Consider the following 18,870-nt stretch of genomic DNA (forward strand, 5'->3'; position numbering starts at 1 on the left):
TTGGCGGGTGGTTCCCAATCAGAGGCAGCTGTAAGCTCGTTGTCTCTGATTGGGGATCCTTATGAGCAACCAATTTTCTACCTGTGTTGTAGGATCTTGTTTTGTGCTCGGTGAAGTTTGTTTGTTTATGGCCTTCGGGCGTCACGTCGAAGTTGGTTATTGTTTTGTTAGTGTTTAGTAGGTTTAAATAAATGGTGGCCATATCACGCTGCGCCTTGGTCGATCGTCTAGCAGGCAGCGTGACGATCCACACCACCAATGGACCAAGCAAGCGTGCCCGGGAGGGCAAAAAGTATGGACTTGGAGGAAATAAAAGAGAGAGATCTGGCCAAGCAGATGGAGGCCCTGAGGATCAGGGGTGGAGAAGGAAAGGGCCCAGCCACAATGCATTTTTGGAGGCTGGGTGAGTGGGGAAGCGACAGAGCCCTGACCACTGCATTCGTGGGGGGCTCAAGTCACTCACTGGAGGGGCAGGCGGCGAGTGTAAGGGGCGGAGACAGTCGTAGACCTCGCGCCGGTTCCCGGTCATTACGCCCGTGCCTGCTCCTCGCACCCAGAACTTTGTGGTTCGTGACACAATCCCGTGGCCATTGCCCGTTTCACGGTGCCTGGTCCAGCTCGGTCAGCAGTTTCCGCTCCGGGCCCGACCAGTCCGCTTCACGGTGCCCAGTCCCAGCTCTGGTCGCGGTTTCCTCCCGAACCAGGGCAGTCCGCTTCACGGTGCCCAAGTCCAGCTCGGTCAGCGGTTCCTCCGGAGCAAAGGCGATCCGCTCACGGTGCCTGATCCAGCTCGATTGATTGCTCCTCCGGGCGGCGGTCGCTCCACGGTGCCTAGTCCAACTCGGTCGCTCACTCCCGAGAATAGAGCGATCAAACTCCACCGGAATCGGTGCAGCTCGATCGTGACTCCCTCCGGGTCAGGCGTTAGCTCTCTGGGTTCGGCGTCTCCTGGGGTCGACGAGGATGGGTTGCATCGTGGGAAGGAACTGAGAGAGAAGCTCCCCATTGAAGTCCAGACCCGGTCCAGGGTACATGGCGAGTCAGTAAGGAGGAAACTGACAAGCCAGACCGCCACCGAGGCTTGAAGCCACAGAAGGACCACTCCTGTTAGTCAGGTTTGTTTGGCCCGAGTCCGCACTGTTTTGGGGAGGGTGCTATCACGCCTAACCTATAGAATTCTAGTTAGTTTGGTCAGTGTGAATATCATGTGTGTTGATTCTATGTTTGTATTTCTATGTTTGTGTGATTGTGGTTTCCCAATCAAGAGGCAGCTGTCGCCTGGTTGTCTCTGATTGGGGATCCATCTTTCAAACAGCCAAATTTCCTGCCTGTGTTGTGGGATCTTGTTTTGTGCTCGGTGAAGTTGGCTTCGTAATGTATAGCCTTCGGCGTCACGTCAGGATTTGCGTTTAGTTTATTGTTTTGTTGAGTGTTTATTAAGTTTAAATAAATGTATGCATATCATGCTGCTTAGTCGTCCGATCTATGAGCGAATGTGCCGAAATCCCACCACCAATGGACCAAGCAGCATTGCTTGGGAGGAGCAGGGAGTATGGACTTGGAGGGTAATAAGAGGAGATCTGGCCAAGCAGATGGAGGCCCTGAAAGGATCAGGGTGGAGAAAGGAAGGCCAGCCCCAATAGAATTTTTAGAGCTAAGTGGTAGGGCGACAGAGGGGAGAGCCTGACCACTGCACTGGGTGGGGGCTCAAAGAGAGTCCTCACTGGAGAGGGCCGGGCGCGGAGTGTAAGGTGGGGACATTAAGTAGACTTCAGCGCGGTTCCCAGTCAGTCACGCCCCCATTTACCTGCTCCGCGCCCCAAGCCAGTGGTGTGTGTTCCCAATCCGGCTACCGGCCGTTCCTGCTTCTTTCACCAGACCAGTGGTCACGTGTTCCCAGTCCGGTCGGCTGACCGCCTGCTCCTGCGCACCAAACCAGTGATGCGTGTCGTCAGGCCGGTCCGCCCACGTGCCTGCTCCCCGCACCAAGCCGGTGGATGCGTGTTCCCAGTCGGCCCGGCCCGTTCCTGCTCGCCGCAGACCTGTGGTGCGTGTTTCCAGTCGGCCTGGCCATTGCCCGTTTTACCGGTGCCTGGTCCAGCTCCGGTCAGCAGTTCCACTCCCGGGCCAGAGCGATCCGCTCCACGGTCGCCGAGGAGTCAGCTCTGGTCGGTTCCTCGAGCCAGAGCAGTCCGCTCCCGCCGGTGTAATCCAGCTCCGGTCAGCGGTTCCCACTCCGGGCCAAAACGATCGCTCACGGTACCTGGTAAGCTCGGTCGGTTGCCACTCACTCCGGGGGCGGTCGCTCGGTGCCAGTCGCTCGGTCATAGCTCCCACTTCGGAGCCAGAGCGATCTGACTCCACCGGGATCCAGTGCAGCTCCAGTCTGGCGGCTCCCTCCGGGTCAGGCGTTAGCCCCTCTCTAGGTTGAGGCGTCTCTCCCACACCAGGGTCGGAGCTTGAGATCGGTGCATCGTGGGAGGACTGAGAGGAAGCTCCGCGTTGATGTCGAGACCGGTTCAGGGTGTAGCCCAGTCGACAAGAGGAGGCAGCAAGCAGACGCCATACGAGGGCTGAGGCCCTGGACCCTCCTGTTAAGTCCAGGTTTGTGTGGCGGAGTCCGCTGCTGAGAAATTGCTGTCACGCCTAGCCTATAGAGGAGTTCTGGTTAGTTTGGTCAGGTGTGAATATCATGTGTGTGTTGATTCTATGTTTGTATTTCTATGTTTGGCGGGTGTGGTTCCCCGTCAGAAAAAGCTGTCACTTTCGTTGTCTCTGATTAGGGGATCATGCCCAGGCAGCCAGTTTCTGCCTGTGTTGTGGGATCTTATTTTGTGCTCATTGAGTTTTGGCTTTTGTGTATAGCCTTCCGATGTTTAGTTTATTGTTTTGTCAGTGTTTTATTAAGTTTAAATAAGCATGTATGCATATCACGCTGTGGTGGTCCCGTCCCATCTTGAGCGAGCGTGACACCTGTAGTGAAGACATGATAGTCAGGGTACACAGTGTATTTCAAGATAGTTTGCTTGGGGATAGGGACAGCAGATGTCCTGAGCTATATATACCAACATCCTGGGTGCCATGCAGTCAAAATAAAGAGATAGCATCTGGATGGTAAGGGGGAAAAAGAAGTCCGGATTCAGTAAAGCGATAACGAATCAGACCTTGGGGTCATTCAGTTACATAACCAACCCTTTAGCGATGATGCTAAGAGCTCAACATTCAAGGAGAGAGGGAATGGATAAGGAATGGAGTGATGTTATAATGTGCAGTCAGGCATTATGGGAACCTTGAATTATTCAGCCGTCAAACATCAATAAAACATACACTTTTGTACATGTACTGGATCCTGGAGGCCTTTGTACGTCTATGTCAAAATGGAGAGGGTGAATTGAACTACGTGTATAGGGTCTATGAAAATCAATATACATTGATACACTATTATTCTGTAATTCTTATCTCAATATTCAGTGAGCGGTTTGCCGGTGTGTTACTCTCTGGTGTCATCTTTTTGGCAGGAAAAAGACTCTTGGCACAGGATCCCAAAAGGAAGAAATGATGTCATATTTCTGTGGTGTTTCTTGGCAGAATTACTCATGGCACCGAGGAAAACCTTAGTCAGCCTCTCTCTACTAGATGTTTAAGATGCTTGCTGTCTGTTTTCCACCTAGTGGGACATCATTTAGAAATAAATTAATAAATGAAGAGTTAGAACCACACCCGTTCCTCTCTGCAGCATCATTCACGACCTAGATTTCAATCATCATTCCATTATATCGATACATAATTGGATAATGGATTTTAGGTTGTTGTATTTTTTGTGGCACATGCATGTGAAGGACAGTAAGCCTGGGTTTTATTGGATTTAAGAAACAGTCTCATGTCTTTGTTCCATGTTTGAGGAAATACATGCAAACTATTTTCAAGTAAAACATATATATTTTCAATCTGGTAGCCTACATTTGATGTGGGGCTCACTGGTTTAATAACCAAGGTCCGGTCAGTGTCTGTGCCATCTGTGCCAGGCAGGGGTGGACGTGGGCGGGGGTGACATGATTTACGTAACAGATTTCGGACAGAGTCGCCCTTGTTCGTAAAGGGCTCAGTGCCAGTGTGCCACGTCAGGATGCCTCGGACAGAAATACATCTCACCTAGGTTTACTTTTCTCACAGATCCAGGGGAAACGCATGGTGAAGCACAATGGGACCGTTCCAGGAATATGAGGTGCGTGTCTTGCAACACTTTGAAATCATTTTGAATCTTAACAATTCAGCTAATATTTTTGTTAAAATATCACATAATTAGAATGATAATAGCATACAAGTTATCTAATCTAGACATGTCAACGTACATTAGTAGACCATCATTATTTAATGACTGTGTTGCTGTGACAGAGCAAGTAAGACAAAAACAAAATTCATATGAATTTGATTTGTTCTTGTCGCAAAAATTCAAGTGGTGAGCATAGTTGTGATACCTGTATGGTTCTCAGGAAAAGAAGTCACCAGGGAAGGGAGAGCCCCCCGCAGCCGCATCCCACGTGATCCTCCATCCTTTCCACCTAATGAGAAAGGGTTACCCCTGTCCGATCCCCATTTCTGAGGAGGAGGGTAGGGACTGCGACATCAGCTCGGACAACTCCAAACGGACCATCAGCACCAACAGCTTTTGCTCAGGTATGTGGTTCCCATGTTTCAGATCAAGGTTAGGTTGCATCCTAAACGTCTAAAATAGATTCCTCTTCTAATCTCACTACATTTAGCTGAAAACATAACATTTATGGGAATTTGCTTTCACCTGTCACTATTGTCACATTGTTGATGGCAGCCAGGGAGGTTCTGGCAATGGCAGATGGGCTGGTCTATCTTTAGCTCAGTGGGTCTATCTAAATATCATTTTTGTGTGCAGAATTAATGGCCGCCGGTGTGTTAGAAATGCCCAGGACGATTTCTGATCCGCAGTCCATCCCTGCAGCCAGGGTTCATCCTTATAAAATATCTGAATTCATGCCAACACACTGCTATGTAGGCCGAATCCACATCTTATCAAGCACACTAGTCAGGCGTTGATTACATAATCATGCATTGGAGGTTTTTGTGAGTGTTGCCAAGTCAAATTATGTAAAGATAAGTCCTCATCATATGAAAGCTAGTTGATTACTGTTGTTTCAATCAACTAGCATACTTTTTTGTAGATGATGACATCACTGTTGAAACAAATCTGTACACAAGGCTACTAACTCTAATAAACAACAAAGTTGGAAACATAACAAAGTTGGCATAATAGTTGGCATTATTCCAGAAATAGACCTTCTATAGTAGGCTAGGTTATTTTCTCTATTGACAGCGTTATTTTGACAACAGTTAAAGCCTAACCAAAATTAGGTTACAACATATTGATGTATATTGAATAACATTAGTCATCATGGAGTTTCTTGTCACCCCTTTCACCTCCCTTCTGCTTCCATAACACAGTGCTGTGGTGTTGGTAACTGAGCACTGTTGGTTGGATGAGTTACAGTATGAACAGATAAGAGGGACTGAACTCGAGCTCTGAATGATTGATTGACTGCTGTGTGTTCCGTGCTGCATGCGTATTCTTAGCTATACCTGTTTACATAGATGAGCACCGGCTGCCCCAGTAGTCAGTCTGTGTCCCCCCTCCAAAACCCCGTCAGGCTCAGACAACAGTCCGCATGGCTCACCCACACCCACCGCTGAGTGCAAGACCAAGGTGAAGAGGGTGAGGTGATGGCAGAGTGGCAAGCATCCCCGTTGAGGCACAAGAGGGAGCAGCGATCCTCCACATTGCCCAGAGGTAGACTACAGGGAATGGCTTCAGGTTGTTTTTTTTGTAGGTGGGATTTGGAGGCTCATACATACGTTGTCCTAGCAGATCTTAGGCTTTTCTCTCAATTCTGATTCTGATATGTATTTGTTTGATTGAAGTACTAACTGTCAATTAAAAAAGATCTACAAAATAGATCAACGTCAGAGTAAAATATATATGAAAAAAACCATGTGAAATGGTTTCTTGTAGACCAGGGTTGTGCTCAATTCGAATTGAAGGCAGTCAATTCAGGAAGTAAACTAAAATCACAATCCTATAATAGAAAAAAGGGCATTTATTTTCAATGACTTCTCAATAAATTCAAAAGTAGAAGTTATTTATTTCTAAAGTTTTTTAATGTCTGCATTTTAAATTCAAATAATTTCTTGATTGACTGCCTTTAACTTAATTGAACGCAACCCTGATTTCTACATGCTTTGTGTGTATACACTATCTGCATAGTATTGTTTTCATGTAATTTTAATCTCAATTGCAGAACACCCATTGGAGGAGACAGTCAGAGGGGCAGGACCTCTGGCTTTCTCATCCAATGGATTTTGAGAAGGAGGCGAGACGCTAAAAGCTTATAGTTTTTTTATGAGTATACAATTGAGATTCTCCGTATGGCTACATCCCAAATATCTCTCCTACCTTCCACAGTGTACACTTGTTCACTTCCCTTCATGGATTTGAAGGAACTGACTGGTATAAGCAATATGGTAGAAACTTCCTCTAGCCCATGCCTACACCAATCCAATGCTTTTACATTTCTGGGGAGTAGTGAATGAGTGCAGGAAGAAGGAGATATTATTGGGACGCACTCAATGGTTGTGTTCCCCTGCACAGACATTGCATGCATTAACAAATGGTTGCATGACACTTCATCGACTGTGCCTTTGGGCACCAGATTGCTCTGACATATGTGGTTAGCTGATATGTAAAATACTTATGCAGCCTTTGTCAAATCTGGCATGTCAACAACGTCTGTGCAGAGGAATGCCAACAATGAGGGATTTGATTAATCTGGCCCGGGCACCCCGTTTAAAGCCCACGTTGAAGTTGGCTCAAAACAAAAGTGATGTAATTAAGCACATGGAGTAATGAGTAAGACTCTGTGTTTTCACATGCAAAAGTGATTGCTTTTGATAAAAACGCTTTATCTGCCAAATTAAAAATAGTTTGAAAATTCAAACATATACTGTATGGAAAAGAGATGTATGTTTCTGGACAATGCGCCATGCTGCCTTGTTTGACAGCATGACCGAGCAGTGCAGATTACTGTTTGATTTGAGAAGGGCACTCCTCCCTCACCCCTTTTGCCCGTTCATGTCACGGGCCATATACTGGTGCCCCGAGGCTCAGCATAATTGAATCCACCCAACGGCTTGATCAAGGTTCAAATCCAGAGAGGCTGCTGATTGGATAATTAATGTTGGACCTGAGGTTTTCCAATTAGGCTGATTAGCAGTAGTTGACTTCACTTATTGGTTGGCAGCACATTGTATCTGCAAGTGACTCACTCACCCAGTGTTGAAGGTTCAGTTTTGTTGTTAGTTAATCATAAATTCACAGTGAGCACTTTACTATGGTTTTATCGAATGGAAATAGATGCTACTCAGGTATGTCATGTTTTCACAGAAAATACATCATTAGTGTCCCATGCTTCCTTTCCTTACAGAAGGTTACCAATCATTGATAAGGGAGAATGATGTTCTACCCACATAGTGAGTTGCCATGCTGGCTCATTCTGAGTGATTCTTTTGTTTGATGGAATGTCTGAGAATGCATTATTGCAATAGTATTTATGTACTAATTTAGCAACATGTCTTCAGAGATTCAGAGATTATTTATGGAATGATTTGGTACAGCTGTAGGTACATTAGGTTAGGTTGACCCTGTTCTTTTCATGAGATTAATCTTGTCTGAATTTTTACTAGATGATGATATGCTTAAGCTTACTATGTTTCGTTTTCTAGGTATTACCTGGATTAGATTATTTTTTTGTTGGTATATATATATATATATATATATTTTTTTTTTTTACATAACTTTGCATCGGCCCTTCATGTCTGCTCACGTCAGTAGGTTACTGTAGTGCATAGGGGATGGAGGGAGAGGTTAGAGAAAGGGATACCACAGCCTGTCCTGCAGCCATCAGACAGGTGTTGAGTGACAGATCTCACGGTTGCCTAGCCCAATAATTGACAAAAGGAGCCTAATGTTATTCCTTATAGCCCAAGCAACACACATGTTCTGTTTAGAGGTGAATTGGCTCTGGCAGCCAAACCAGCCAAATACTCCATCTAAACATAGCGCAGGTAGTTGACTGTCTTCTGTCTGTTGTCCGTAAACAAGCGCTGTAACATGGAAATATGGCCATTTGTGAACCCTATAAAGGTGTGTAGCAATTTAACCTTTTTATTATTTCTCGCTGATATGAAAGATGCGTACCTTATGTTTCGAAAACCATACCGTAAGTGACGCATGTTAACGTTCAGAACGAGTGTTGGGGCTCTTAATAAAACTCCCCCAGCCAGAAGATCCTATCGTCAATGGGCGCTAAAAGTAGTTAGCGTCTATGAATGGATTAGCGGTTGCCTAGAGGGTAAGAGGCTTCATTCAGTAGGTAGTATCTCATGCCGTGCGAGGTTGGACTGACCGGGCCTGCTTATACTATGGCAGCTGTGTAATCCCATAGCCTCTGCTTGAATCCTGCCATTGTTGCTAACCACAAATGCACCATAGCCTCTAACAAGGAAGGGCTTTGCAGCAGGATGAAGCTTGTCAGTTTGCTTACTGTTTTGAAGTGGCTCACATGGTGATTTCGGGGACTTTTCTGTGATGTTTTTGACTTCTGAACACAGAAGTAGGTTCTGATAGGATGAAATTCAAAGACTTGAAATGGACATGGATCACAACTGCACGATGTGTAGCCATAGAAATGCAGAATGTAAGTGGTGTGTGTGTATAGCACCAGTGTTTGGTGTTTCCTGCCCGCTGATGCCAGGTCAGTAGTAACATCCTGACGCATTTGTCTGACTGCAGGTAGCGAGGCAGACTTCAGCTCCTCCAGCCTTGTACGGAGGCAGCCTGAAGAGGGGAGCTGGCCTGGCTCCAGCAGGAAGAATCTCCTCCCACGCAGGTGATATATGGGGTGGCTCTGGTTCTGTTTTCTCTTGTGCACTCATCTCAGCAGGCCCTCCATTCTCTTTCACCACTAGTAGGTGTCATACTTAGAGCCAGTTTCCCAGACCCTGATCCTAAACTAAAATGCACCTGAAACAAAAAAACATTTCATTGGGTCTGGGAAACTGTTCCAAAAACTATAGCTATGCTATTTCTTAATTGCTGTATCTTTTTTCCCCGCTGGTATTTGTTTTTTTCAATGATAAATGGACATTACAAGACTAGTTATGTCTTATTAGCTTTGCCTAACTACTACATGTCTCTTCCCACAGTCGTGGTGCCCACATCAGGAGCCTCCCGGTTTTCAAGATGGCAGGGAGCCCCTCAGCATCCCGCGATGCAGAGCTCTATGCCCCGTACAGGACAGTCCCCTCATCCACCAACAGCAGCAGCAACTCCAGCCCCACAGTACCCTCCAGGTAAACAGCCATGTCATACCCACACCCCCATACACTGGCCAGTTCCAGAAACAACCTCCAGCGGTACCCCTTCTGGTATTTCTTGCCATATTGCTTACGTAGACAGGGCCTGGATCTGAAATGATTGGATAGCTCAAAGCAATATGGCAATAATTCCACCTAACCTATCAAAGGACAAGATCAACTACCATGTTCCTATCCTTTCAGATCAACATGAAAGAAGGGGCTAGGTGTCCCTTTGTAATTGAGCGTCTGCTCTGTGAGGGGTGGGCATTCACTAGTTGGGACATGGGGCAAGGGTGGATAGATTAGGCTCTATGGCAGGACTGTTTGTCATCTCCTTATAAACAGTCTGAATTGTGTTATTGTCTGTGTGTGGGTGTCAGTCAAAACCTTGGGTTTATAGGAGAGGAAGGTCATGAATATTTCATCATAACTCAGTCGATAGCCAGACTGGCTTGCCTGACTGCATCCCTGCCTTTTTTTCACTTACTGTCTCACATTTGTGGTAGTGCTGCTGGGTTCTCGTGTTACTATGTGGCAGAATATTCACTCAAGGGATCCTGTGCTGCCATGACAGCAGCACTGCACGAGCAAGCTCAACCTTGCCTTTCTGCTCTGACTATATAAAATAACTAACCAGCGCCCTCTTGAATTCAGCCCACAGGCTTAATGTGAGTCATTCTCTATGCAACACAATCCCTACTTATGTATCTTATGCGGACGTGAAAACGTCCATGACTGCATTTTTGTTTCTAGAGTCATTTTATTGCTACAGGATTTTTTTTGTTCTTGTTCCCCTCAGCTCTCTTCTGCCTGGCTGGGTTTCGTGTGGTGTCCTTGTTCTCTCGCTACCTTCTGCTAGCCTGTTCTATTTCTGGCAGGGATGCAGAGCGCTCACATCAAAGCACAAGTCCCAGTTTGATGCTAGGATATAGTGCTAACTTTTAAGCCTGTTTGTAAGAGGGGCTGCTCTGCATATTAGCCAAATCCATCCTCAGACACAAAAATATGTGTTTCATCAATCCTCTTTGAACCTGAGGAAGACCTGATCACAGGTATATTCCAGAACTGCTCATGTACAATTGAAGGTTAATGCACTTGTATTAATTTTAAAGACGTTTTAGGCATTTCAGGGAATTCTCAGGCAGAAACGCTGTTACCTTGTAGACTAGAGCCAAGCGAATGTAATTTGGGCTTTCCCTCCCAATTAATTGTTTTCCTATCCATCTCTGCCAGCCTTTGACCAACCTGGCATTTTTGCTTTTTGCAGCATGAAGTCTGCTGGTTGGCTAGCCTGTGTCCTGACCGTGACATCCCCAGTCAGACACAATCGACTAAGTAATAACCTTGCCCGGCAGTGTTTTCTCTCTAAAACAAGCTATTTTGAGCTTTGCGTCGTGCAAGTTGCACCAATCACTATTCTTTTCATGGCCTACTTCCTTCCCCACAGAACTGAGGGAGTCTGCTTTAGATGGGGGCTCAGCACTGTTCATGTTACTGAACACAGTACAGGATGGTGTGTACAATATATGGGGTGTCCTCTTCCTCAGATGTCTCACCAGCAGAACATACAGTATGTGACTCAGGGCTAACGTGTAATTTCCTGTCTCCTCCCCCCAGAAGGATGACCCCCGTACGATACCACTCCTGTGGGGACAACCATGGCATCAGACCCCCCAACCCAGAGCAGTACCTCACCCCCCTGCAACAGAAGGAGGTGGCCATTCGCCACCTGAGTAGCAAGCTGAGGGAGGCGGAGAACACCGTCCACGACAGGTTACCTTCTCAGTGTACATCTCATGTTTAGCTTATTTCCTAAATGCATTCCAACTACAGTGTAGCCAAACATTGCAATTCCATTCAGCTGTAACTATTAGCTAACCCTCTTTTCCCCCTTAGGGAGTCTGAGATCGAGGAGCTCAAGTCCCAGCTGGGACGGATGAGGGAGGACTGGATCGAGGAGGAGTGCCACCGTGTAGAGGCGCAGCTAGCCCTGAAGGAGGCACGCAAGGAGATCAAGCAGCTTCGGCAGGGGGTGGAGACCATGAAGAACAGCCTGATGGAGAAGGACAAGGGCATCCAGAAGTACTTTGTCGACATCAACATCCAGAACCGCAAGCTGGAGTCCCTGCTGCACAGCATGGAGATGGCCCAGAGCGGCTCCACACTGCAAGACGAGCCAACCATGGACTTCATCTGTGGCGACTCCCCTGTCAAGGACAAGCAGTGGGAGGTGGGTGACCAGGCAGCGGAGGAGATGGCGGACAGTGGGCTGCTGGTCAACGACAACCTGGAGCACGTGCTCATGTCCACGGCGGTGGACTCCAGCCAGAACTCTAGCGGTAAGCTGCGCTGCCACCCAGAGGCTGGTCTGGGGGTGTCCACTCTTCTCCACAGCCTGGAGGAGGAGGAGAAGATCACACCACTGCCTCCACCACCCTCCTCCAACACGTTCTGCTACAGCACACTCCCCTTCCCTGCTCCAGAGGAGAAGGCTGTTCAGACCGAAGTGGCGTCATTCCCTCCTGACCTGCACGCCCTCCTGCTGCAGCTGCTGAAGCTCCATGGTGGTGCAGTTGGAGACTCTCTCCTCCCAGCTTCTACCAGCCTCCTAGAAATCCCAGCACTGCAGGGCCCAGACTCGGCCCCTATCCCGTCCACTTTAAGTCTGCCCAGTCCCAGCCAGCCCACCCCAGTTCTGCCAGTGAGCCCTGACATGTCCAGTGATTCAGGGCTGTGTTGCTCAGACCCCGAGGTGGTGATCTCCATGCGCTTCATGGAGGAGCTGGATTTTGAGGTGAGAAGCGAGGAGCCCTGCAGGGCCCCTGAGATGGACGTGGTCAACAAACGCTATTGGAGCAGCAGCTTCCTTGTTGATCTGGTTGCTGTGGCTGTACCAGTGTTGCCCACGGTGGCCTGGCTGTATTCCCGGCATGGCGTGGATGGGGCAGCACCAGTCTACAACATCGCAGCGCTGAGCCGTGGCTGTTGCATCATGGGATTGCACTCTCTCCGTCACGTCACTCCTCCTCATGCGGCAGATGTGTAACGGCCTCCGACCCGCATGCACAGCCCGACCCGTTAACTTAAAGCACTTCAACATCCGTTAATCCGAGTATTTGTGAAATCTTTAGTTTTTCTACACTTGTGAATATTAATGCCACAGTTATTACTTTAGGTTCCCACACGGTTACTTTGCACTGTACAGTTGCTGTGCGTCAAGGCAAAAATTGTGAAGTTATTTATGGTGAAGGGATTTATTTTGTTCATTTTATTTACTTTCCATCTATATTGTTATCATAATTGTGTATAAACTGATAATCTGGGTAGGTGGTTATGCATCATTGATGTCCTGGGCTGGCACTAGTTACCCCTACTTAAACAACCATGTTTTTTCTGAAAGTATTAGGATGTCTGAGGGTGGGGATGAGATTGAATGTTTGAGCAAGTGTTTGATATGTTCCAAAATAATCTTAAACCTGCAGCCAAAGCTTTATTAATGAATGTTCACTCATTTATTTTTCTACCTGTGAGTAGAGCTTTTTACATGTGTAACAAATTGTTGATAGGAGTATGAGATCAATGCTTCAAAACAACCCATACTTGTTTGTGCCTGAGCTATGTGTAATACTCTTAACATCAAATGTCCTAATATATTTATTATTAAAGCACGATAATCCCATTCATGTTTGACTCCTCTTGGGCATTTTCTGGTGGGAAGGGTTTAGCAGACTATTTAATCCCAAGCAGTTTATAAGAGAATCTATGGCATATGTAGCAACAGAACACAACCGTTTTGTATTGTTCTACAACCAATTGCGATGCATTGTTCAGCGCTTGTCTTTTTCATGGGTGCAAATTTCAATTGGTGATTTATTTGAGTAGTTTCTTTTTAAATGCCAACAAGAAGGATATTTGAGTGAGCAAATTAAACTAAAGACTTCTTGGATTTACTGTTTTAATCTCCAGATTAGAGGGGGATCCTTAATTGCAAAGCCACCCAAAAAAGTCAGAGGGACCAGCTCTGAGAACGGCAGAACAGAATGTTCCCGGCCCCAAACACGAGGGCACATGTTTCTGCGTTCGCACAACAGCTCTTAACTACGGAACAAATTCACATGAGTTGGTAAACAAATCTGTCTGAGCCTTTCCTTATGACTGCAGATTAAACTGAACAAAAATATAAATGCAACATGAGCTGAAAAAAGATCCCAGGTATTTTCCATATGCACAAAAAGATTTCTCATGTTGTGCACAAAGGAGTTTGCGTCCCTGTTTGTGAGCATTTCTCCTTTGCCAAAATAATCCTTCCACCTGACAGGTGTGGCATATCAAGGTGATTAAATGGCATGATCATTACGCAGGTGCACCTTGTGCTGGGGACAAAAGACCACTAAAATGTGCCATTTTGTCACAACACAATGCCACGTGTCAAGTTAGGGAGTGTGCAATTGGCATGCTGACTTAGGGAATGTCCACCAGAGCTGTTGCCAGAGAATTCAATGTTCATTTCTCTACCATAAGCCGCCTCCAACGTAATTGTAGAGAATTTGGCAGTACGTCCAACCGGCCTCAACTGCAGACCATGTGTAACCAGGACCGCCACATCCGGCTTCTTCACCTGCGGGATCGTCTTGACCTGACTGTAGTTCGGCGTCGTAACCAACTTCAGTGGGCAAATGCTCACCTTTGATGGCCACTGGCACTCTGGAGAATTGTGCTCTTCAATGATGAATCTCGGTTTCAACTGTACTGGGCAGATGGCAGCGTGTATGGTGTCATGTGGGCGAGCGGTTTGCTGATGTCGGCGTTGTGAACAGAGTGCCCCATGGTGGTGGTGGGGTTATGGTACGGCCAGGCATAAGCTACGAACACAATTGCATTTTATCAATGGCAATTTGAATGCATAGATGTACCGTGATGAGATCCTGAGGCCCATTGTCGTGCCATTCATCATGTTTCAGCATGATAATGCACAGCCCCATGTCACAAGGATCTGTACACAATTCCTGGAAGCTGAAAATGTCCCAGTTCTTCCATGGCCTGCATACTCACCAGACATGTGAGCATGTTTGGAATGCTCTGGATCGACGTGTACGACAGCGTGTTCCAGTTCCTGCCAATATCCAGCAACTTCGCACAGCCATTGAAGAGGAGTGGGACAACATTCCACAGGCCACAATCAACAGCCTGATCAACTCTATTCCAAGGAGATGTGTCGCACTGCATGAGGCAAATGGTGGCCACACCAGATACTGGCTGGTTTTCTGATCCACGCCTCTAATTTTTTTAAAGGTATCTGTGACCAACAGATGCAAATCTGTATTCCCAGTCATGTGAAATCCATATATTATGGCCTAATTATTTTTTTCAATTTCTATCATGATTTCCTATTATGAATTGTAACTCAGTAAAATCTTTGAAATTGTTCCATGTTGCATTTATATTTTTGTTCAATGTATATCAAACAAAAAATGCAATGGCTTTTTCAGGCTGTGTTCAATGTCCCCTGGGCAGTTTACAATGGAAGTGCATTAGACCTGCCATAGTGGAACTTCCAAAGCTGCAAGATGGTGGTTCTGAGTCCGACCATCTTTGAAGAAAGGTCATGCACCAGACCAGCAGTGACTGTTTATACACACATACTATGTTTTCACTTGTCACGTTACAGCTATTTAAATATATCTAATAAACCGGCAAACTGATGCAATGAGACTGGGGTTGGAATGAGAAGCCCCATGCAATGCTAAATAACCCATTTCCCCTACTGCCATATGGGGATGTTCTGTTACATAACCATATGTTCATTAGAGTGCAAGCAGACTGATTAATCATTCCATCTGCTATAATCTCTCTCTGCAACCAGGCCTGGTAGCAAAGAAAAGGTTGAATCAATATGAGGAAAGAGGTGGAGTCATACTGCATTGGTAACCAAGTGGGAATTTACCACATGCGAATGGGGAAAATTCATCTGAATGACCTTCCAACTGGTAATTACTCGTGGTGAACTCGTCTATCATCCTGAGCTCTCATTTCTTCCACATGCTGACCTCTGACATCAGCTACTAAGGAAATTACCTTGATAACAGCATTTTCAGCAGTTAAATGCAACAAAACTTGATTTATAAAAGGCAATCTATTAATATGGTTTTTGAAGATAATTTGTTTACAGGCATGATAGCTGAACTTTTAGTTTATGGTTTACTCAGCTTGTTGGCCATTAGCCAATCGGCGTTTCTCAAAGAGTTCATAGCATGTGAATGCATCCAACTGTTATTTATGACTTCACAACTGGTCAATTCCCACTTCCCACTTGGTTACGAGTGCAGCGTTAGCTGAGTTCAGGGCTGTCTCAATGTGTCTTTCTTTGATTCCATGCATCCTATCTCCTCACCTCCTTCTCAACTGTATTGGAGGTCCCTCCCCTTCTTCTCCAATGCATTTTGAGGAGGCGAGGCGATAGGATGTGAGGAATCAAGGAAAGATGGATTGAGATTGTGCCAGAGAGCACTAGTAGTGCTTAACATACCAGCAGGATAAAATATGGATACTTTACTTAGAATGGCTATTAATCACACAGAGGAGACAATTTCATTTTTACAATCGAAAGATAATTATAATTCTGCAGGAACAGAGCAGATTATCCCTCAGAGATGTCTACCCCAGCTCTTCCCGAAAAACTGATGAGTGAGACGTTTCGTTCCTAAAAGTAGGTAATGATCAGCCTCTGAGTGGTTTGATCAAGCGTGGGTGTTTTTGGAGACAGATAGTGAATTTGTGACGATGATGTTACATGTTAAGGCCGGAAATGAAAAGAGAGACAGGACAACTAGTCTGACTTTGGGTTTGAAAGGCATTTGAAAGGAATTAGCATTGCATGAGATTAAAATGCCCTATTAATCTACTTAGAGAACAAGCATATCTAATGACACTGGGATCCATGCACGTAAAAGGTTTATTCATAATGGTTGTTTTTCCTAATGCAATAAATCGTGGGTTGTTCAGAGAAATATGGCTTGAATGAATCTGGGGAGGACATTTTATTCCAATACTAAAGATTATGTTCAATCCCACACAAATCTGAAAAGAACAACAGTGATTTAATGCTGATTTAATCTTAAAATTGCTTGCTTTATTGGTTTTGAATCTTTGTTTCTGTCATGACTCTAATATTGGTTAACATTCAGACACAATTGAAAAGGGATCCAGAGATTTATTACAGAAATTAAGGAATGTGCAAAAAAAAACATCTTTATTGACAAAGAAAAATGAATAATCATGTATCCCCATCATGCTGACTTTGATAACAATTGGAAGAAGTATGTGCAAAGAAAGCAAAAGGACATGTCAGCTGTATTATTTTCTTAATTCTCTGGGGCCCCACCTAAAATAACCATGAAAACACCACACTGTTTCAAAGGCATCGTTCATTTAAACATTCAATATAAAAACTACTTTTGCCAGAGTCCCCATATTATATACAGGATACCCCAGTGATGGTACAAGGAAAACACAAATGTGTAAAAGGGACTATCATTTGTTATTCTAATCCAACAGGTCTGTTTAACTGCAAATGCCTTATGCATGTCAGTTCTTACAGCGCCATCTCTGCATACATGTTTCCATGGCAACTAGACCCTTCTGCTTGACATTCCAGTCCCATAAACCGGTTTGCTAGTCACACACACATGCACACGCACGCCCACTTCCATCACAAAAAGCTCCACTTGATTCGACATTGATTGACCATACCAAAATCATATTGATACGTAACAGGTTATTGGTCCAGTCAATGTAAAAGGCTTTGACTCATTAAATCTATCGTCCGATTCTGTTATTAACTGTCCACAAATTACAGATGAGGGGAGATCAGACCTTTGCATCTTTTTATTTGCTTTGATCACGAACAAGGATGTGAGTTGGCCATCCAAGTCTGATTACCAGGCTGTCTCAGATAACACAGAGACAGAGTTTGTGTGTGTTATGCTACATTGAACATGTAAAAAAAACAAAAACCCACATTCAACATAATAACAAAGACAAAAGTCGTTAAAGAAGAGTCACATCGATTTTGGTGTATTAAAAAGCAGGGATAAGAACAAGCAGGAAAATGTTTTGATTATTCAAGATGTCAAAGATGTTGAGCCTGGCAGATCAGTAACCATAGGATTACCATAGGAATCCACAGCCAACTCTTTAGTAAGGCTCAATTAAATTCCCAAATCCCTTTGACAGTGTCCACACCCTCAGTTTGAAACTTATTTTTAAGCCTTCAATTCAAATGTGCAACTCCAGTGTATTGAAGGCTGTACAGTACAAGTCTAATGTTTGGACACACCTACTCATTCAAGGGTTTTTCTTTACTTTTACTATTTTCTACATTGTAGAATAATAGTGAAGACATAAAAACTATGAAATAACACATATGGAATCATGTAGTAACCAAAAAAGTGTTGAACACATCAACATATATTTTATATTTGAGATTCTTCAAATAGCCAACCTTTGCCTTGATGACAGTTTTGCACACTCTTGGCATTAAGGGCTTGTAAGTAAGCATTTCACTGTAAGGTCTACACCTGTTGTATTCGGCGCATGTGACAAATAACATTTGATTTGATTTTCTCTCAACCAGCTTCACCTGGAATGCTTTTCCAACAGTCTTGAAGGAGTTCCCACATATGCTTAGCACTTGTTGGCTGCTTTTCCTTCACTCTGCCATCCGACTCATCCCAAACAATCTCAATTGGGTTGAGGTCGGGGGATTGTGGAAGCCAGGTCATCTGATGCAGCACTCCATCACTCTCCTTCTTGGTCAAATAGCCCTTACACAGCCTGGAGGTGTGTTGGGTCATAGTCCTGTTGAAAAACAAATGATAGTCCCACTAAGCCCAAACCAGAATGCAGAATGTTGATGTGGGGGTGCTTTGCTGGTGCCTTGAACAGTGTCACCAGCAAAGCACCCCCACACCATAACACCTCATCCTCCATGCTTTACGGTGGGAACTACACATGCAGAGATCATCCGTTCACCCACACCGGGTCTCACAAAGACACAACGGTTGGAACCAAAAATCTCCAATTTGGACTCCAGACCAAAGGACAAATGTCCACCGGTCTAATGTCCATTGCTCGTGTTTCCTGGCCCAAGCAGGTCTCTTCTTCTTATTGGTGTCCTTTAGTAGTGGTTTCTTTGCAGCAATTCAACCATGAAGGCCTGATTCACAGTCCCCTCTGAACAGTTGTTGATGGACTGCCGTTTCTCTTTGCTTATTTGAGCCGTTCTTGCCATAATATGGACTTGGTCTTTTACCAAATAGGGCTATCTTCTGTATACCCACTCCACACCACCCCACCTTGTCACAACACAACTGATTGGCTCAAACGCATGAAGAAGGAAAGAAATTCCACTAATTAACTTTTAAGAAGGCA

The 18,870-nt window shown here is 45.3% G+C and overlaps 1 pseudogene; it reads left to right on the forward strand.

The window, feature by feature from the left end:
* The first annotated feature begins 4,201 nt into the window (after window positions 1-4,201).
* LOC123483421 lies at window positions 4,202-13,124 on the forward strand (annotated as a pseudogene).
* The last annotated feature ends 5,746 nt before the right edge of the window (window positions 13,125-18,870 follow it).

The sequence above is a fragment of the Coregonus clupeaformis genome, unplaced genomic scaffold (assembly GCF_020615455.1).
Source record: "Coregonus clupeaformis isolate EN_2021a unplaced genomic scaffold, ASM2061545v1 scaf0109, whole genome shotgun sequence".
In the NCBI taxonomy this organism is placed as follows: Eukaryota; Metazoa; Chordata; class Actinopteri; order Salmoniformes; family Salmonidae; genus Coregonus; species Coregonus clupeaformis.